The sequence below is a fragment of the Muntiacus reevesi genome, chromosome 5 (genome assembly GCF_963930625.1).
Source record: "Muntiacus reevesi chromosome 5, mMunRee1.1, whole genome shotgun sequence".
Lineage (NCBI taxonomy): Eukaryota > Metazoa > Chordata > Mammalia > Artiodactyla > Cervidae > Muntiacus > Muntiacus reevesi.
In genome coordinates, this window is record NC_089253.1 from 40,035,913 (window position 1) to 40,052,010 (window position 16,098).

Sequence of the window (16,098 nt, forward strand, 5' to 3'; positions counted from 1 at the left end):
TTCTAATGCCAGGGGCATTTTTTGACTTGATTCGCATGACCTTAGCCCCGAACAACTTTTTTAACTTTACGCTTAAGCCTTTCCTGTATCGTCTTTGCTTGTGTATTGGGCCTGTCTCTCTGGTTTCTAGATGGGAATGAGACAAGGAAGACTGAATGACTGGCTGTTCAGTGCATCTCCCTGAGTTGATTTCCTCTTAATCAGCATCTCACAGCTCTCATGCCCACTCCGTGGACAGGCACCCCCATTCATTGACGTCTCAGGGTTTAGATAGATTCTAGCGGAACTCGTGGTCCTAGCTAGAAGCGGGACCTGGGGATCTCTGAATCGCTCTGAAAAAAACAAAGTCCTGACTTAAATTGCTCTATGTTCTTGCTACCAGAGGGGGCTTCCCTGGTGGCTCAGTGGTAAAGAATCTGCCTGCAATGCGGGAGAGGCAGGTTCAATCCCTCGGTCAGGGAAGATCCCCTGGAGAAGGAAATGGCCACCCACTCCAGTATTTTTGCCTGGAAAATCCCATGGACAGAGGAGCCTGGTGGGCTACAGTCCACGTGGTTGCAAAGAGTTGGACACAACTTGGTGATTAAACAAGAAGCTTCTAGTAAATTGGAGGGCATAGGCAGACTGTAACTCTAGTTCCTGGATTTGGTCCTATATTAGGTAGTATGATTTGTGCTTCTGTCTCCTATTAGATAGGCAGCTTTATTGAAGGCTGGGCTGTATTTTATCCTTCTCCGAATCCCTTTCTTCCCTGGAGTCTATTAGAGTGCTTTGCACGTGATCGTCTCTCAATGAATTACTTGTGAAATAAAAGAAAAGTTACAACATGGGTAGTATTCTTCACTTACACCACCCTTGGGAAAGTGTGTCCATATTGATTTGTGAATCAGACATCTATTCAGTTTTTGACCATGTAAGTCTTAATAGGTTCAATAATGACAAAAAAGAACAACTTTTCCAGGATGAGAGGATACGGAGGGTGTTTTCCCCTATCACTGGATTGTTTTAAGAACCCAGAGAGGAAACCACAGGAGGGCGTGCACTGCTGAGGAAGCCCTGTGTGACTTCCTGAAGTAGGGAGCAGAGCCGAAAAGAAGCCCTCCCGGCTCGGCTGAGTTCTGTTCTTGCCCCGGACACACAGCATCTCAGGCTGCGTTGTTGTCTCTGGTTATAAACTGGCCTCATCTTCCCCGCTTTTGCGATAGGTGAACAGAGGGACACTATTGAGAGTTTAGTCCAGGGGTGGAGAGGTCATGGGGTCTGTATCAGAAGACTGGAGTTATTTTTAGTGGGAGAGCCACTCAGGAGCATGGCACCGGAAGAACTGACTTCACACCACCTCAGCACTTGGTGGTGATGCCGACCCAGATTCTTCTGTGAGCGTCTTGGGAGAGACCAGTTCCTTTTCTGAATTGACCAAGACCTGTGAGGTCAGGGACTGCATTTCCAGGACTGTTGCCAGTAGGGCAAGAATGAGATGGCCATTTTCTCCTTTCTTCTTGATTCCTTGGTCTCTGTGACCCAGGGTGTGAGAGCTTTCACTGATGCTTGCGGCTCCCGGTTTTGAAGCGGCGTGGAAGAGGCCATCTGTGTAGGGTGGTGGGAAAGGACCTGTTGGACTAGTCTGCTTGGACCCGCCTTCCCTCCCCCCACTCTGGGCAGGGAGGGTGAAACTGCTGCTTGCTGGCTTTGCCAAATGGGTTTCTCCTCGTGGATGGGCTACCATGGCGGGCAGGCGGGCAGCTTCCCACCCAGGAGCCCCCCAAGGAGCTGGGCTGCTAGGGAGTCATGCTGAGAGGGGCGGGGGGGAGCAGGTGCTGGGCGCTGGCTGTGCCACCTGTGCTGCCAGGGGCTCGCCTGCTCGGAGCTGCTGAGGCTGAGGCTGCAAAGCCCTCGGGCCTGCTGGGAGGACCTCGTACCTCACACCTTGTGGCCACATTTGCGGTGTGCAGAGAGGCTGGGAGTGGTGAGGAGCTGGTAAATTGTGGGTAAATGAAGTCTCGAGAGGAAGAGGATTCTGGCCTAGGGCGCACTGAGTTCAGGGTTGCAGTGTTTCGAAGTCCAGAGTTGTTACCTAGCTTAACTTGAATTTTTGCAGCCCTAGGAGGAAGAGGTTTTCCAATGTGTGAGCCTGGTATCCAAGACATGTTAGGTGAGGGTTAGTTACGGAGCCAGACTTTTAGGCAGGTTGACGCAATGTAAGACAGGGTCAGGATGTGGTCTTCAGAATGTGCAGGCCATGCCCACTTCCTGCTGGAAGGCTTGTGAGCAGAGAGACACTGAGAGCCCTCACGTCCACCGAGGACAGACCCTCCGAGCTCACCGCCAGCCCCTCCTTGTGCAAGTGGGGCAACAGGTCCGAGGAGGGTGAACGACTGGCTCAAGCGATACAACCTGTTTGGGTGGTGCTGGATCTAGACTCGCTCTCTGTTGGGGACTTGGAGCTGTACCTCCATTGCTTCACTGCAGAAGCAGTCCTCTTGCTCAGCAGGTCTGTGCAGGGGCTCCCCGCAGCCCTCGGAGCAGAGGGGAGGCCGGGAAAGGACAGGTGGAAGGGCAGTCGGCCTCAGCTCCACACACTGGCCATGAGTTCTGAAATCCTGCCAGAGACTGCGTCTGTAGAGGCACCAGAAGGCCCTGGAGAATGGATTGAAAGCCACGGGCGCCAGCTCTCTAGCCCTGGCCTAGGTTGAAGCAGTCACGTGGAGCAGAGATGTACTAAGAGCTGTTGGGTAAAGAGTCACTCTGAAAAAGGCAGGAAGACCCTGACCCTGGCTTTCTCTCGTGAGTTAGAAAAGCGTTTCTTGAAATCATGTGAGGTGCTGGGTATTGAGGACACGGGACTGACTGCAGCCCGGGAACTTTTCCTTAGGCCACGCCAGCCTTGCCCCAGAGAAGGCTATGGCACCTACTCCAGTACTCGTGCCTGGAGAATCCCATGGACGGAGGAGCCTGGTGGGCTGCAGTCCATGGGGTTGCGAAGAGTCGGGCACGACTGAGTGACTTCACTTTCACTTTTCACTTTCATGCACTGGAGAAGGAAATGGCAACCCATTCCAGTGTTCTTGCCTGGAGAATCCCAGGGACAGGGGGAGCCTGGTGGGCTGCCGTCAATGGGGTCGCACAGAGTCAGACACGACTGAGGTGACTTAGCAGCAGCAGCAGCAGTCTTGCACAGTGGTGAACAAGACAGCCACCTAGAGTTGTGAAGGAGGCCGCCGTTCCTCAGGAGCCAGGTCCTGGTGCCGGAAGGCGGAAGGCTGCTGTCCTCAGGACGCCTGCGGTGACGGGTCAGGACCCTGTGAGGGCGGGAGAACCTCCCAGAGGGTGCGGTGTCTGAACTGAGGCTGACCAGGAAGGAGAACGGGAACGGAGGATAGAGGCAGTGTTCCAGGCAGTAGGAAGTGGCGGCAAAGGCTGGAGGTCTGGGAGGAGAGGAGGAGGCAGGAGGCAGGAGGAGCCCAGAGTGAGACTCCAGGAAGGGACAAGGGCAGGGAACTGGAGCCAGCCCGATGCAGGGAAAACCCGGAAACTGTGGATCTGAAAACCAGTTTTACCTACATATGCACTTATTACACGCGTGTGTACATACATTTGTGTATGTGTAAGGGGAGCTGTGACTAGGAAGCCACATAATGAAGTTCCCAGTGCTGGGTGTCCTGCAGCGATGACTGTTGGTGTCCCCCCGCTTGTTGTAGAGTTGAAGAGGGACTGGTTTTTCTACACGCAGGTGTGGGTGGAGGGTAGGCCGTCCAGGGTTTCAGTCCTGGCAGGTGGGACTGGTTTCAGCTTTGGGGCCGGGCTGGCTCAGGACACTGGGGCTTCTTCGGGCTCAGGGGTTGGGCCCCATTTCCCTCTTCTGGGGCGGTGGGTAGTGACTCACGGGTCGTCGCTGCCACCGGGTGGGGTGGGGGGTTCTGCAGGCTTTTCAGAGGCAACCTGTGGTGGCCGAGGGTAGTGGCTGATGAGAAAGAGGAAGTACCTGGCGGCCATTTCTCCTGCCACTCCTGACAGGTGTTTCTGTCGCCCCTGTGTGGCAGCCTTGGGCTCTGCTCCCGCCACGGAGGAGCATTTCCTGTCCGTGAGGGGCCGCCCTCTGTGGCGGAGGCTCTGCCCCCTCCAGCCCAGTCCGTGAGAGGCCCCGCTCCCTCCTGTCCTTGGCAGTCGGGCACAGGCACTTCTGTGGTGGGCCTTAACTTTCAGGGTCGTGAAGATGACCGTGCTGCAAACTAGAGTTCAGGGCACGGCCGGCAAAGTGTGTGAAAGCCGGCCTGAGGTTAGCGTGGACACCGTCTGCCTCCAAAAGGTGTAACGGGGCAGCATTTCACTTGCCGACATGGTAGCCGGGCCGTGGTCTTGCAGGCAGCTGGTCTGTCTGCTCTCCTACCAGGGAGCAAGTTTCGTTCCCATGCTAGTCCGGCTTTTACTGTTTCCCCTCCTGCCTTTCCCCAGAGACCATAAACCTGCCTACCTCCTGTTATGTTCTAGTTCTGATAGGAGTACCATTCAGAGTTCCTGGCAGGAGACCAGCCCACTTCTCCCTGGGTTGGTCTCCCCTCCTCTTCCCAGCGTGTTGGATGTGTTCGCTCCCCAGAGTTCTCTTATGCAGCTGGCTGGCCCCATAGTGCCCAGAGATTGGAGCGCTCCGGCAGCGGGAGCCCAGCTGCTTCCCTCCCCGGTTTTAGGGGCTGGGCTTGAAAACAGAGACTCATAATCTCCCTTCCTCCTCCTCCCCCTCCTCCTCCCCCACCACACACCAGGCAGACTGGAGTGACCGGCTCGGGGGCGCAGAGCGGGGCTCAGCCCGCCTCACCGCTCTGCATGGCGTGACGGCAGCAATCTGGAGAAAGATTAATGGACGCGTGAGTGTGTGAGCTCTGGGGCACGTTACCGTCTCAGACTGGCCCTTGGTGGCAGGTGTGGACTCATTCTGGTGTTTGGGAGACCAGGGCTCCTTCGGGGAGATGATGACCTAACCAGGTGTGTGTCTGCCAAGGCCGCCACCCTTTCTCGTGCGTGGGGAAATGGAAAGTGCTTCTACATACCCCTGCTCTCCAGAAGAGCTAGGTGGGTGGTTTGGAGAGTTTATTATTGGAATCCCTTGCAGCACAATATCCCTTCCCTTAGCCATGTTCTTTGGCTTCTAATCTGGACTTGCTACCTTCACTTCTCATAGGATGGGCCCATGTCCCTGGCCTCGGTGAGACCATGGGTGGAAGGTTAGTGAAGGAGTCACTGCTATTTTGCTAGAAAGAGGAGGTGGGGGAGGGAGCCCAGGTTGCCAGCACGTGTTTTGTGTCCCTCTCTGGCTGGCTAGAGAAGGGTGCTACCCTAGCTCACTTCTGCCGACCTCTTCAGACAGCCAGGGGAGCACCCAAATGGAGAACATCCTCTTGCTGCTGAGGCCTGAGTGCCTAAGGCAGAGAGCAGATGGTAGCCGCCCAGGCCTGCTAAGAGGGGAAGATTGGTTATTTCGGGGCTGTGACAAGCAGCTTCGTAGACAAGCACCAGCCAGGGGCCAGTTTCTGCAGTAACCCTGTGGAGAGCCCGGACGGCCGGGAGCTGCGGGGCCACAGGCGCAGGGGCTGACGCTGTCCCTTCCTGTGTCTGGTGGCTAGTGATGTCGTTGTGAAGGTAACCCCCTGGTCAGAGAGGTCAGCCCTGACACCCTGCCGCCTACGCCCCTCTGCCCTGGAGTTATACCTAATTGGTCTCCCAGTTCCAGCTTTGATTCGGGCAAGAGGTGGTCATAGGAAGTTCTGTGTTGGTAGTTTGACTTCTGATTAGGCATTTAGGCGTCTGAGAACTGAGTGCTTTCTTGATGCAAAAGTACCCTGGAAACCCCTTTCTTAAGCCCCGCGCTACATATATCTTGGTGAGACAGAAAGCCTTTGCTTGGACATTAATTTGGGGCTCTTAATGGGGTCCTCTGTTGCTCATCCCTCTAATCTCCCTGACTGCCCCCGGGTCCAGAAAGCCAAACCTTTTATACAAAGAACTTCGGGAAAATGGAGCAATGCCTCAAGGTCACTGGATCATAAGTGGTATTTGGCATAGTGAGCGGGTTTGGTGTTTGGTGAGAGATTTATGCTTTTTATTTGAGCGAAAGATTTCTTGGCGGGAGGCCCCTGTGCTGTGTTCCTAGTGCTTGCCCTGTGTACAGGATTTGCCCCCTTTCCTCCCTGACAGGTCGTTTTAATCCTCTCACCCATAAACAAGTGCAGCGGAAGGTGTCGGGCCAGCTCACATGACCTTGGTTATCTCTTCATGGGGTAGCCGGCATCAGCTTTGGATACTGCAGTCACTTGACGTGGTAGAGCTGTCAGGGTCAAGAGGTGGAGATGCCAGGAGGAAGCCTGGGTCCTCCAGGAACGGGGAGCAGGAGTGCCTGTGATTCCTTAGGACCAGGTAGGAGAAGTCAGCTCTCGTGGCACAGGAATGAAAAAAGCTTAGCCAGACCGTTTCATTCTGTCTTGCCTTTCTCATCCCCGGATTCCTACTTCTGGTGTCTCATTTCTCTTTCCCCTATTTCTCAGATCATGTCTGCAGGGGCCCAGGACATGCAGCTGCGTCAGGAAACTGCCCCTGGGGCAGACACATGCCAGCTCGTAAGATACAGAACCCAACACTGAGAATCCCATCTTCCCAAACAGTGCTCCCGTTCTGTCGTGTGAAGCACAGCTGGTGGTGGGAGCCGCTCAGGAGCTGGGTGTGTGGCTAGGTTTTCACCCCCACGTTCACCCCCAGGGCCACTGCTCTGAGTTTCCGTGTCTCACCACGGAAGAGGCGGGGCTCTTGGTCCGCAACAGTCAGGGGCTCTAGCCACACTGTGTGAGTGTGTGTGTGCGCTTCTTAAATACTAGTCACATTTCCCATTGTGACTGTTAATTTGTAACATTTCCAGTTCCATATACCTAGAAAATCTTGGTGAGATTGTTGACATTGTGTATTTCAAAGCTGTGGTGTACACTCTGGGTTTTCCTAGGGTTGGATGTGTGTGTGTTTCAAGTGCTTTTGATCGGGGCAAGTGGAGTGGCCTTTTATGGAAGGGATAGAACAGTTGAGCTGCTGGAGCCCTTTCTGGCTCTGCCAGAAAGCCACGTCCAAGTCCGAGCTGTGCAAGTAGATGACCAGAACTTGGGTCTTTGACTCCCGTGCTTTCCTAGGCCAGTTTAAAAGATCCGTCTCTCTCTCTCTTTTTTTTTTTTTTTTTGAAAATAGAGAATTTGTGGTAAGCATTGGGTAAAAAGTTAAAGCCAAAAGCCATGTCTTTTTCTGGCAACCTGCAGACTAAGTTAGGAAAGCATGTGGAATTATAGTAATAATAGCTAGCATGTCACGAGCATTTAGTATATGCCAGGAATTGTTCTAAGTGTTTTGGATGGTGTTGGATGATTCTGACTTTAGCCCTTAGCCTTCTCTTGGTGGAAGCCCCTTTATTCCTGTGGGTTCTTTGTCCTTGTCCTGGGGGTGGCGTGGACCAGACAGAACAACAGACTGGGGAGCAGTGGCCTCCTGCAGCCAGGCATGTTTTTTCTAACCGGAGGTACCCCTGCAAGGGGGTGAGGAGGGGCGGGTTGCACTCAGTCTTCAGGTTTTTATTTAAGCCAGCATGCTGATTGGCAGTTAGAGCTGCCCTTCAGGATTTGTTGGGGGAGGATCTGTATCCCTTTTGCAGCCATCCTTTCTTCCCTGCCCTCTCTGAGTGAATTTGGAGGTGGAAAGCTAGAAACTTGGCTGCTTGCCTCCTTCAGAACAGCCAGCATTCTCTTGTCTGCAGTCTGTGTAATAAATAGTGCATCTCACAACGCCCTGAAGTGGCCCCCTTCCTCCCAACACCACCTGGCAGTTGATTGTTCTTGCTCCTGAGGGCTTCCACCAGCACAGGAGTTCACCTGCACCAGAGAACCCTGCTCCCAGCTCCACACCACAGACATCGGAAAGCGCAGCACCTCCAGCAGTGTCCTCTGAACCCACGTCTGCCTGCCACCTGGGCCAGGGCTAAGCTGGCCTTTTCTGGACTACTCCTTTCTCTTAGAACCAGTAGAGAGTCTCTTTCTTGGATTCTGCCTCTGAAAAGATGAATTAACTATTAAAGTGCTTTTTTAAGAAAGCTCTTACAGTGGAAAATGACTGTCACCTCATTTACCATACTCTCTGCTCCTCGGCCACGCACACAGGTAGCTAGAGAGCCCTGGAGTAGAACCGTTGTTGCTGCCAGAAAACAAACAGGGTTTGGCTTCACAGGCAAACCTAGGCCCAGTGTCAGCAGCTGTCATGTTCTCATTCCCAGTGAGAAACTCGTGCTTTCCAGCCTTCTCCACCCAGCTTCTGACAGTTGAGCCGTCCTCTGTTTATCCAACATGCTAACCAAGGCACCAGCCCAGGCCTTGGCCATGCCATGTTGCAGGATTCAGCAGCCTCTGCCCTTGGCCTTGGTCGAGACTGCAGTGGTAGCGATGGGCCCAGTGAGGTAGAAAGGAGGTGTGTCTGTGACTTCAGTTACCAAGTTACCAAGCAGGGAAGACAGTTCTGAAAAGTGTTTGCCCCTGCTGTGTCGGGGACTGTCCCAGACTCCCCTGTGCCCGCCCTCTCTGGAAGTTCTGCTTGGTCTTCCTTCATTAGGCCTTCCCACCTGTAAGGCAGCACCCATTCAGAATTCATCTCCTCCAGCCTTGGTCTTCATCTCCACCTGGGTTTCTGTTTCCTTAGACCCGCCCTCCTGCCCAGCCTCCCTAGATGTTCAGGTCCTCTTATGTCAAGCCCTCACCTAGAGTTTGAAGGTTAAGAAACCCAAGTCTCTACTGCCCATGGTCCTTGGGGAGCAAAGATATGTTCCTGGGTCCCATGTTGGAACACTGAATTCACTTTGCTATTCAGGACTCTGGTTTAAGTGTTGTGTTAGTTGCTCATTCATGTCCGGCTCTTTGCGACACCATGGACTGTAGCCCACCAGTCTCTGTCCATGGGATTCTCCAGGCATAAATACTGGAGTGGGTATGAATTCTCTTCAGAAGATCTTCCCAACCCAGGGATTGAACCCAGGTCTGCATTGCAGGTGGATTCTTTACCATCTGAGCCACCAGGTTTATTTACGTGTTAAGTATGGTTAATACACTACTTCAGAGACAGTGGTGGGCCCTGACAGGATGGGCTGGCCTGAGAATACGAGCATCATGTGTAACATGTTCCTCTGGGAAAAAGTTCCTCCTCAGAATGGAACTTTGGGTAAGTTGGGGGTTTCTTGACTAATATGCTGCAGCAGATTTGCATGCGCCTTGTGGGAGCATTCTCATTACTTGTAGACATAGCGCTATCTATCACAAGAGTAAGTTGTCTTTCTAGATGCCAAATGCCAAAGATAAACATGCACATACCACTTCCTACCCAGAAAGTTTTCTGGAGAGCTGTGCTCAGCTCCTGCAGTTGTCCTGGGCACAGGTGAGGCTGAATTCTCCATTGTGACTGATCTGACCCATCGTCATTTAGCACCAGTTCAGGGGCAGCCCTCATTCCTCTGCTTGTTTGTCCTTTCCTGCTTGGGTTTTTAGTGATCTGCTGAAGGAGGACGATAACACCTCTGTCTGCAGGAACAGCCCAGTGGGCAGTCTCCCGTGGGAAGGGCAGCCAGTTGGATTTTTAGTGGTCACGTAAGCGAACAGCCACCCTGCAGCCTGGCCAGGTGGGGACGGGTGCTGAGAGAGGTGGTGCTGGCCTTGGTGGTTTCTGCTCTTGTCCCACTTGAGCTCTGAACTTCTGGCCACGGTGACTTCTGGGCGGCAGACTTTAGTCCCAGTCTTCTTTCTGACGTTTGCTCTTCCTCCTTCAACTCCCTCTTTGAAACTGGAGGAGTCGGCAGGTAGTAGTTTTTCCACTTTCAGAGGAAGAGGCAGTGGGAAGAGGCATGTGTCTTATTCAGCACCTTCCAGGGGAGAGCTGGAACCAGACAGAATCAGCAGGCCTGTTTCCAAGCCTCTTGAAGACATCTGAAGAAAACTGCATTGGAAGGGCAGAGACATGGGGTTAAATCTGCACCCAGGTAGAAAGGCTGTTGCATAAACGCTGAGAGAGAGTTGTGGGGTTTTTTGGTTTTTTTTTTTTTTTTTTTTTGAGATCTCGTGCTTCTTTTTTACTTTGTGTTGGCAAAAACCCCAGGAGAAGATGGGAGATTCTGGGAGGAGATGATTATGCTGGGTGGTGAGTCAACTGAGCTCCCCAGCTGCTGTTTTTAGTTCCTCTGCTTTTCTGTAACAGGAGGCACTTTGAGGAGGGGTGGGAGTCGGGGTAGGGATGCTGATTTTTACAAAGAAACGAGGCAGGTGTGTATGGGTGATCTCTAGGGTCGACTCAATTCATTGGTTCAAGGAGGAAATACTGAAGCAGAGCTCTCAGTGTGGCAAACACTAAGGAAGTCTCCTAAAGTCTCTATCACTTCCCCAAATCAGTAGCTCTTCGAGTGGCTTCAGCTGCCTTACATTGTCACAGCAAGACACCGTGGTTTTGACAGCAGAGCAGTGGAGGGATTGAATGTGGAGAGGCAGAAAGAGCTGTGTGAAGTGGGAGGGCTTGGGGGTTGTGGGGCAACAGGAAGTTCAAGGAGAGGGAGCTGCCTCTGAGATGAAAGGAGCCCCAGGGATGGGAGTTGGGGGCAGCTGGTGCCCGACTCTGCCTATATTCTGAGTCTGTCTCCAGTTCTCCTTGATGACCACCCTGGCCTCGAGCTTTGTGAGAGATGGCGTACCAAGGGCCCTGTCCCCACCGGAGAGAAAGCTTCTTAGTGGGACTAACGCTCCATAGATGTCACCCATCTTTGGGGCACCCAGTTCGTGGCCCATTGCCCGCTTGGATGTTGTCTGCAGGGTACACTGACATGGGTTACTGGTGTAGATCCCAGGAGCTGTCATGAAGATGCCCCAACATGTTCTCTTACTTATTCATTCGTACGCATTTATTCATTCATTACCTTACTGAATACATCCGCTCTGTGCTATAGGCATTGTTGTGGGCCATGAATCAGACAGACCAAGGGCCTTCCCTGTATGGTGTAGTCTAGTGAGAAGGACGGATAGTAACCAGTCAACTTCAAAGGGCAGTAAACGCCCTGAAAGAGGGGAGAGGGATCTTGCAGCCAGAAGCTTTGATCTTCCTTCCTCTGCCCTTGCTTATCTCCTTGAGGGAGGAGGGGAGCAACTTTAGGGATCACAAAGCTGTACCACTTTTATTCTGTATATTTTCCGCAAATATTATAAAGCAGGGGAGCTGGGTGCGCACCCTGTTAGGCACTCAGGGCGCACGAGGGTGACCTCTGACTTCGCAGAGCACAAAGAGTGGGGTTAAGGCACAGAGGCCCAAAGTCAGAAGAGCTGAGTGGGTACAGCAGGTGCTGTGAGAATCAGGGAGAGGCCACTCAGCTAAGCAGGCGTCTGGGTAACTGTATGAATAAAGGGGTTTGGGATAAACAAGGGATAAGAGGGTTACTCACATGGACCACTTAAGGTGTTACATGAGAGCCGAAGCCTTTCAGTATGTGTATCTGTAGCTCTCCATACCACCATTCCGATCCGTTCCAATCCATTCCCTACACAGCAACCAGGGTGGTAGAGCTGGTGTCCCCCCGCAGGTCTATCTGACTCCAGAGGGACACCCTGCACCACCTCTACGGTCAGACGGTGTGCTCAAGACAAACTACTGGGCAAAGGAAAGGAACGCAGAGAGTGGCCCAGGCCCCTCGGCTGCCCTGGCTAGTCTCCATCAGCTCACCACCATCCTGCGTCAGGAGAGCCAGACCTTTCTGCTGCAGACTGCCTTCTGCCTCCCCCGGAGCCCTGGGCTGCTGGCAGGCTGGCTCTCCTGTGATATGGAGGAACTTGCTGGTCTCCATGGTTACAGTAACCCACTGGTACGGGAGGAGCCGAGTGGAGTGCGAGGCTGGCAGTGTGAGCTTCCCCCAGCCCTTGGCACCATGTGGTACTGGTATGTCGGCTGTCTCTTGGACCTCTTCGGAAAGGAAGGAGTTAAGGAGCTGACAAGGACGGGAAGAGCGGGCACACCTTCCTCCTCTTCTGGGCTGCTCCGAGGGCAGAGGCGTGGCTGCCTTCTCATTCACCCACTTCTCCTGGCAGGAGTGGTTTTATATTAGGAAGGAGGGTCCTTTTTGTCTGACAGCCTGGCCATGGTAGGAATTTTAACTTTTCCTCATTCTAGAGGGATTACCAGCTTTGCCGCACTTGTAATCAAGTTCTTAGAGGTTATAGCTCTTCTCAGAGCTCAGAGAACCCCTGTAGATGGGAAACCACAGTTCCTACCTGGAAGTGAAGAGAGATCACAGAAAACATGGCCGAGACCTTGCTGCCCACCCGCCGTGGTCAACACTGGCGTGGATTTTCTCATTTCCTCTTCACACTAATCCTGTGAAGTGGGAGCAGCTAGAGTCCTCATGTCTAGAGATCTGGCGGCTCCAAGTGTTCTTGCTGGTGGTGGTCTGAGCTGGTAAGGAGCAAACGGGGCTCCCAGCAGGCCCGGCCCCTCCAGAGCTCTGCCGTGCCGTCCACAGACACAGCGTGAGTCTCGTGGACGACCCCCCTCCTCTGAGTCTCTCAGAGGCAGCAGCCAGATCTCTCTGGACTTTATAAACAGGCTCCAGCAGTGGGTGCTCAGAGAAGGTGTGCTGAACAGGCCACAGCAGTTGGAGATGGAGACAAGAGACGAGGCCCCAAGTGAGCTGCCCAGGGCTGAAGTGGTGTGGAAGCTTCTAAAGCTCTGGTTGCTCCGTAGACTCCACTGTGTTTGAAGAGGAGCCCAGCATTTCAGGTGACTCAGAGGACAGATCTGAGGGGCGTTCCTGGCACGGTGGCCTCTGCGTGAAGGGGTGTGGGCTGGGGGGTGGCTCAGCTTGGCCCTCACTGTGGTTACTTCTTGCCCGCCAGACTTGCAGGCAGGCACTGGCTCTGCCGTGGCTGCTGGGAGGCACGTGGACTCCCTGCACGGCCTGGGCTGCAGTGCCAGTCTCCCACCCTCAGGGTGAGACTTGCAGCTCAGACAGCCGGAGGACAGCCAGCCACCTTGCTTTCAGCTTGGCCTCGGTCGCAGGCTCTGCTGGCCTGCTTTGTCGGGAAGGCATCTACCCTGACTCGGAGAAGGGAGCAGTTCCATACAAGCCCACCTCCCCGCTGCAATGGAGTGTTAAGGGATTGCAGGGGTTCCTCAGGGGAGGGTCACAGTTCATGGTCGGGGGGCGGCGGGGTGCGGCCAGGCCCTCCACCCATCAGTGCTTGCCAGCTTTCCCAGAGCTCTCTTGCCCAGCACGCTGCACTGGCTTATTGACTCTTGGCAGTTGAGAGGGACAGTTGCTCAGGATGAAAGAGTGCAGAGAAGGCTCCTGGGTGCCGTGAAGGAGGAAGGGTTAAGGAACTAGTGATTGGTCCCATGACGTGTCAGCTCAATCCTACCCTGTCTCTCCCCAGCCTCTCTGTTTGAGGTCAGTGCTCAGTACTTCCTCAGTTTACAAAACTTTCACTGCCTCCCACAAATACAGTTGAGGAAACTATCCCTGTGTCACGTCACAGAATCCTGGAGCCTAGAAAATGAAGCCATTTGATCCCACTCTGGCTGAGTGGAGGGGCAGGCCTGATTGAGCCCCGGGTCCAGAATAAAGCCTGATCTCTTCCACTGAGTTGAGTGCCTACCTTGAAGGAGTGAGAGGAGGGGGTGCTGTGAAACAGCCTCTGGCCCCACACTGGCCTTAACCAGACACTGGTGCTCCTGCTGTCCCAGGCACCTTTCCTGAACCTTCTCATCTTTCCCTCCTAGTCTGTGAATGAAGAGCCAGAGACTTCTGCTTCTCTGGGGAGAAATAAGAGCAGATTAGTCTCCAAGAAGGGCTGAAGGGAAGCTGGTAAATGCAGCCATGAGGGACGGCAGAGTGCTGGGGTGGGCACAAAAGCACTGGCCCCAGGCCCAGCTCTGCACTGGCAACCTGGCCTCGGGCACGTCTCCTCACTTCTGGCTTCCATTCCTCATGTGTAAAACGAAGGCGCTACCTACCCTGTAGTTGTGTGGTGTGGAGAACACAGGATGTACGAGCCAGCAGACGGTAGTGCCAGGGATGTCGAGTCTGTTGACCAGGGCTATACAGACGGTGAACACGGAGTAGCACCGTCCCCCATGTGTCTGTGCCAGGTGCTGTGAGGGCCCCGGGAGCTCTGCCCTCTCCGGGAGGAGTTTATGGCCTCCTGGCATGAGAGCTTTAGAAAGAGTTGCCTAATGGGAAAGATGCTAGCCTAGAGTAGTGGAATGAATGTGAAGTAGATCTGGCAACCAGAGGAAAAGCCAGTACCAGAATCCAGAACACAGCAAGGAGGGCTCAGCAGGTGCCTGGACCGAAGGTGCTTGGCCAGAGGAAGGCGTGAGGAATGGCTGCCCCTGCTGTGTCCAGGCCCGGGGGAGGGGGTCCTGGGGGAACCTGGAGATCGTCTCCCAGAATCGGGGCTGGAAGGAATTAGAGAAACATTTGGTTTGTTCCCAACCTTTGGGCAAAATTTAGGATTAAACGTCTCATTGTCTATCAGCAACGAAGATTCTTCATCTAGAATCCATAGACCTAAGGGACTTCCCAGGGTTCCTGAATCTCCTGATACTATGTCCAGAACACTCCACACAAGTGGAGTGTGCATTTTTCTGAGGTTGAGCGCTGCTTTCTGTGAAGTAGGAGGTCCATCTGCCACTGTTGGATGGCTAGTTACTGCTCCCCCCGCCACCACCCTTGGTCCTGATGGTGGGTTTGCCGCCGCTCCCTGGGGCAGCCTGTCTGCTTCACACGGAGGCCCCCTCCCCAGATCCCACCTGCTGCAGGTGCGGTAATGGCTTTACGACAGCCTGGGCTGTCCTCCTCACCAGCTCCCAGCGGTTACCCAGCAGAGCACCTTGGGGAGGGTGGGGCAGCCCACTTCCGGGGAGGGGGAGGGAGAAGGAAGTTGATCTAAACCCGCCTCTTTCTCTCTCTGTCTCCCTTCCTTCCCGTTCCCCTCCGGCCCCTTTCCTCCCACCTGGCTCCTGGGTGGTGTCCGAGGGCTGCCTGGGGTTCCTGGCCACCAGGCCCCGGCCTGCAAGAAGCTGCGGGGCTCTGTCCCCGTCCCTCTCCTTGCCAAGCCCGGGCTCTCTCTGCTAGTGGTGGTTTCGGTTGCGACACAGTCCAGGTTCCCAGAGCCGCTCGGCCTGGCTGCTGCGCTCTTTTTCATTGAGGAGGTGGTGGAAGGTGTCGCCTGCTTCAGCTGAGTAAGGGTGGCTGACGGCGCCAGCAGCCCCCGCCCTGGGCCTGGCTCTTCCCTGCCTCTGTACTTTGCCCTCGCTGCCTGACAGGTTCTGCGCTGGGCTCTGCCGAATGGAAGTCGCTGGTAGGCCTTGTCCCTTCCTCCAGCCGGGTATGTTTCCCCCTGTTTTCTGGGGTTTTTTGCTGTGGAATTGCCCCCTCCTCTCTCATCCCTCCCACCCCAAACACAGGGTCTTTGAGGAGCTGCTAAGTGGAGCCAGGCACTGACTAGCACAAGGCGTGCGCTTCCTGGGAAGAGGCACGGGCTCAGAAACGAGGGGCAAGTCCCCAGAGCAGTCTGCCCTTAGGTGGAGTCGGCAGGCCTGGCCAGACTGAAGGGACGGAATGAGACAGGCCGAGGCCCCGGGAGGGGGCACGGGTGCCACAGTGAGGGGAGAGGGAGCGGGGGCGGCCCCCCAGGGCCAGTGCCCAAGGACACCTCTCCTCCGCTCCGCAGGGCCCAGGCGCACTCTGCCTCTGGCCTGGGAGTGCCTGTCACCCTTCCCAGCTTAGCCCCTTCCCGGCCCTGGGGATGCCTCGGGACACTCGAGGCCAGCCCTGAGTGCAAGGCCCCAGAGCGTGAGGTTTTCTTGGGAGGAACTGTTGGCCAGAGCCTCCAGCGTTAGGGAAGGGGCCCTGCCTACCTGAGTCAGCGCCGGGCCGCTCGGGGTGGAGGCTGTCTTCCGGGCGAACCTGGCAACACGCCTAGGCCGGGTTCTGAGATCCCAGGTTGACGGGCCCACTGGATAGAAGACTTCGTTTTTCTTCATCTTCATGCTTCTCGAATGAGG

General features: G+C 54.6%; 1 protein-coding gene across 7 annotated transcripts in view; it reads left to right on the forward strand.

Annotated features, from left to right (window-relative positions):
* Positions 1-16,098, forward strand: part of MARK2 (microtubule affinity regulating kinase 2) — a 54,992-nt gene that overhangs the window by 19,596 nt on the left and 19,298 nt on the right. The window contains exon 1 of one of the 7 annotated variants that reach the window (XM_065937595.1): positions 15,061-15,419. The exons of the other annotated variants lie outside the window; for them this stretch is intronic. The gene's annotated coding sequence lies outside the window, so the exon portion shown is untranslated. Of the gene's footprint in view, positions 1-15,060; positions 15,420-16,098 lie in introns of those variants that run through there. 7 annotated transcript variants of the gene reach the window in all.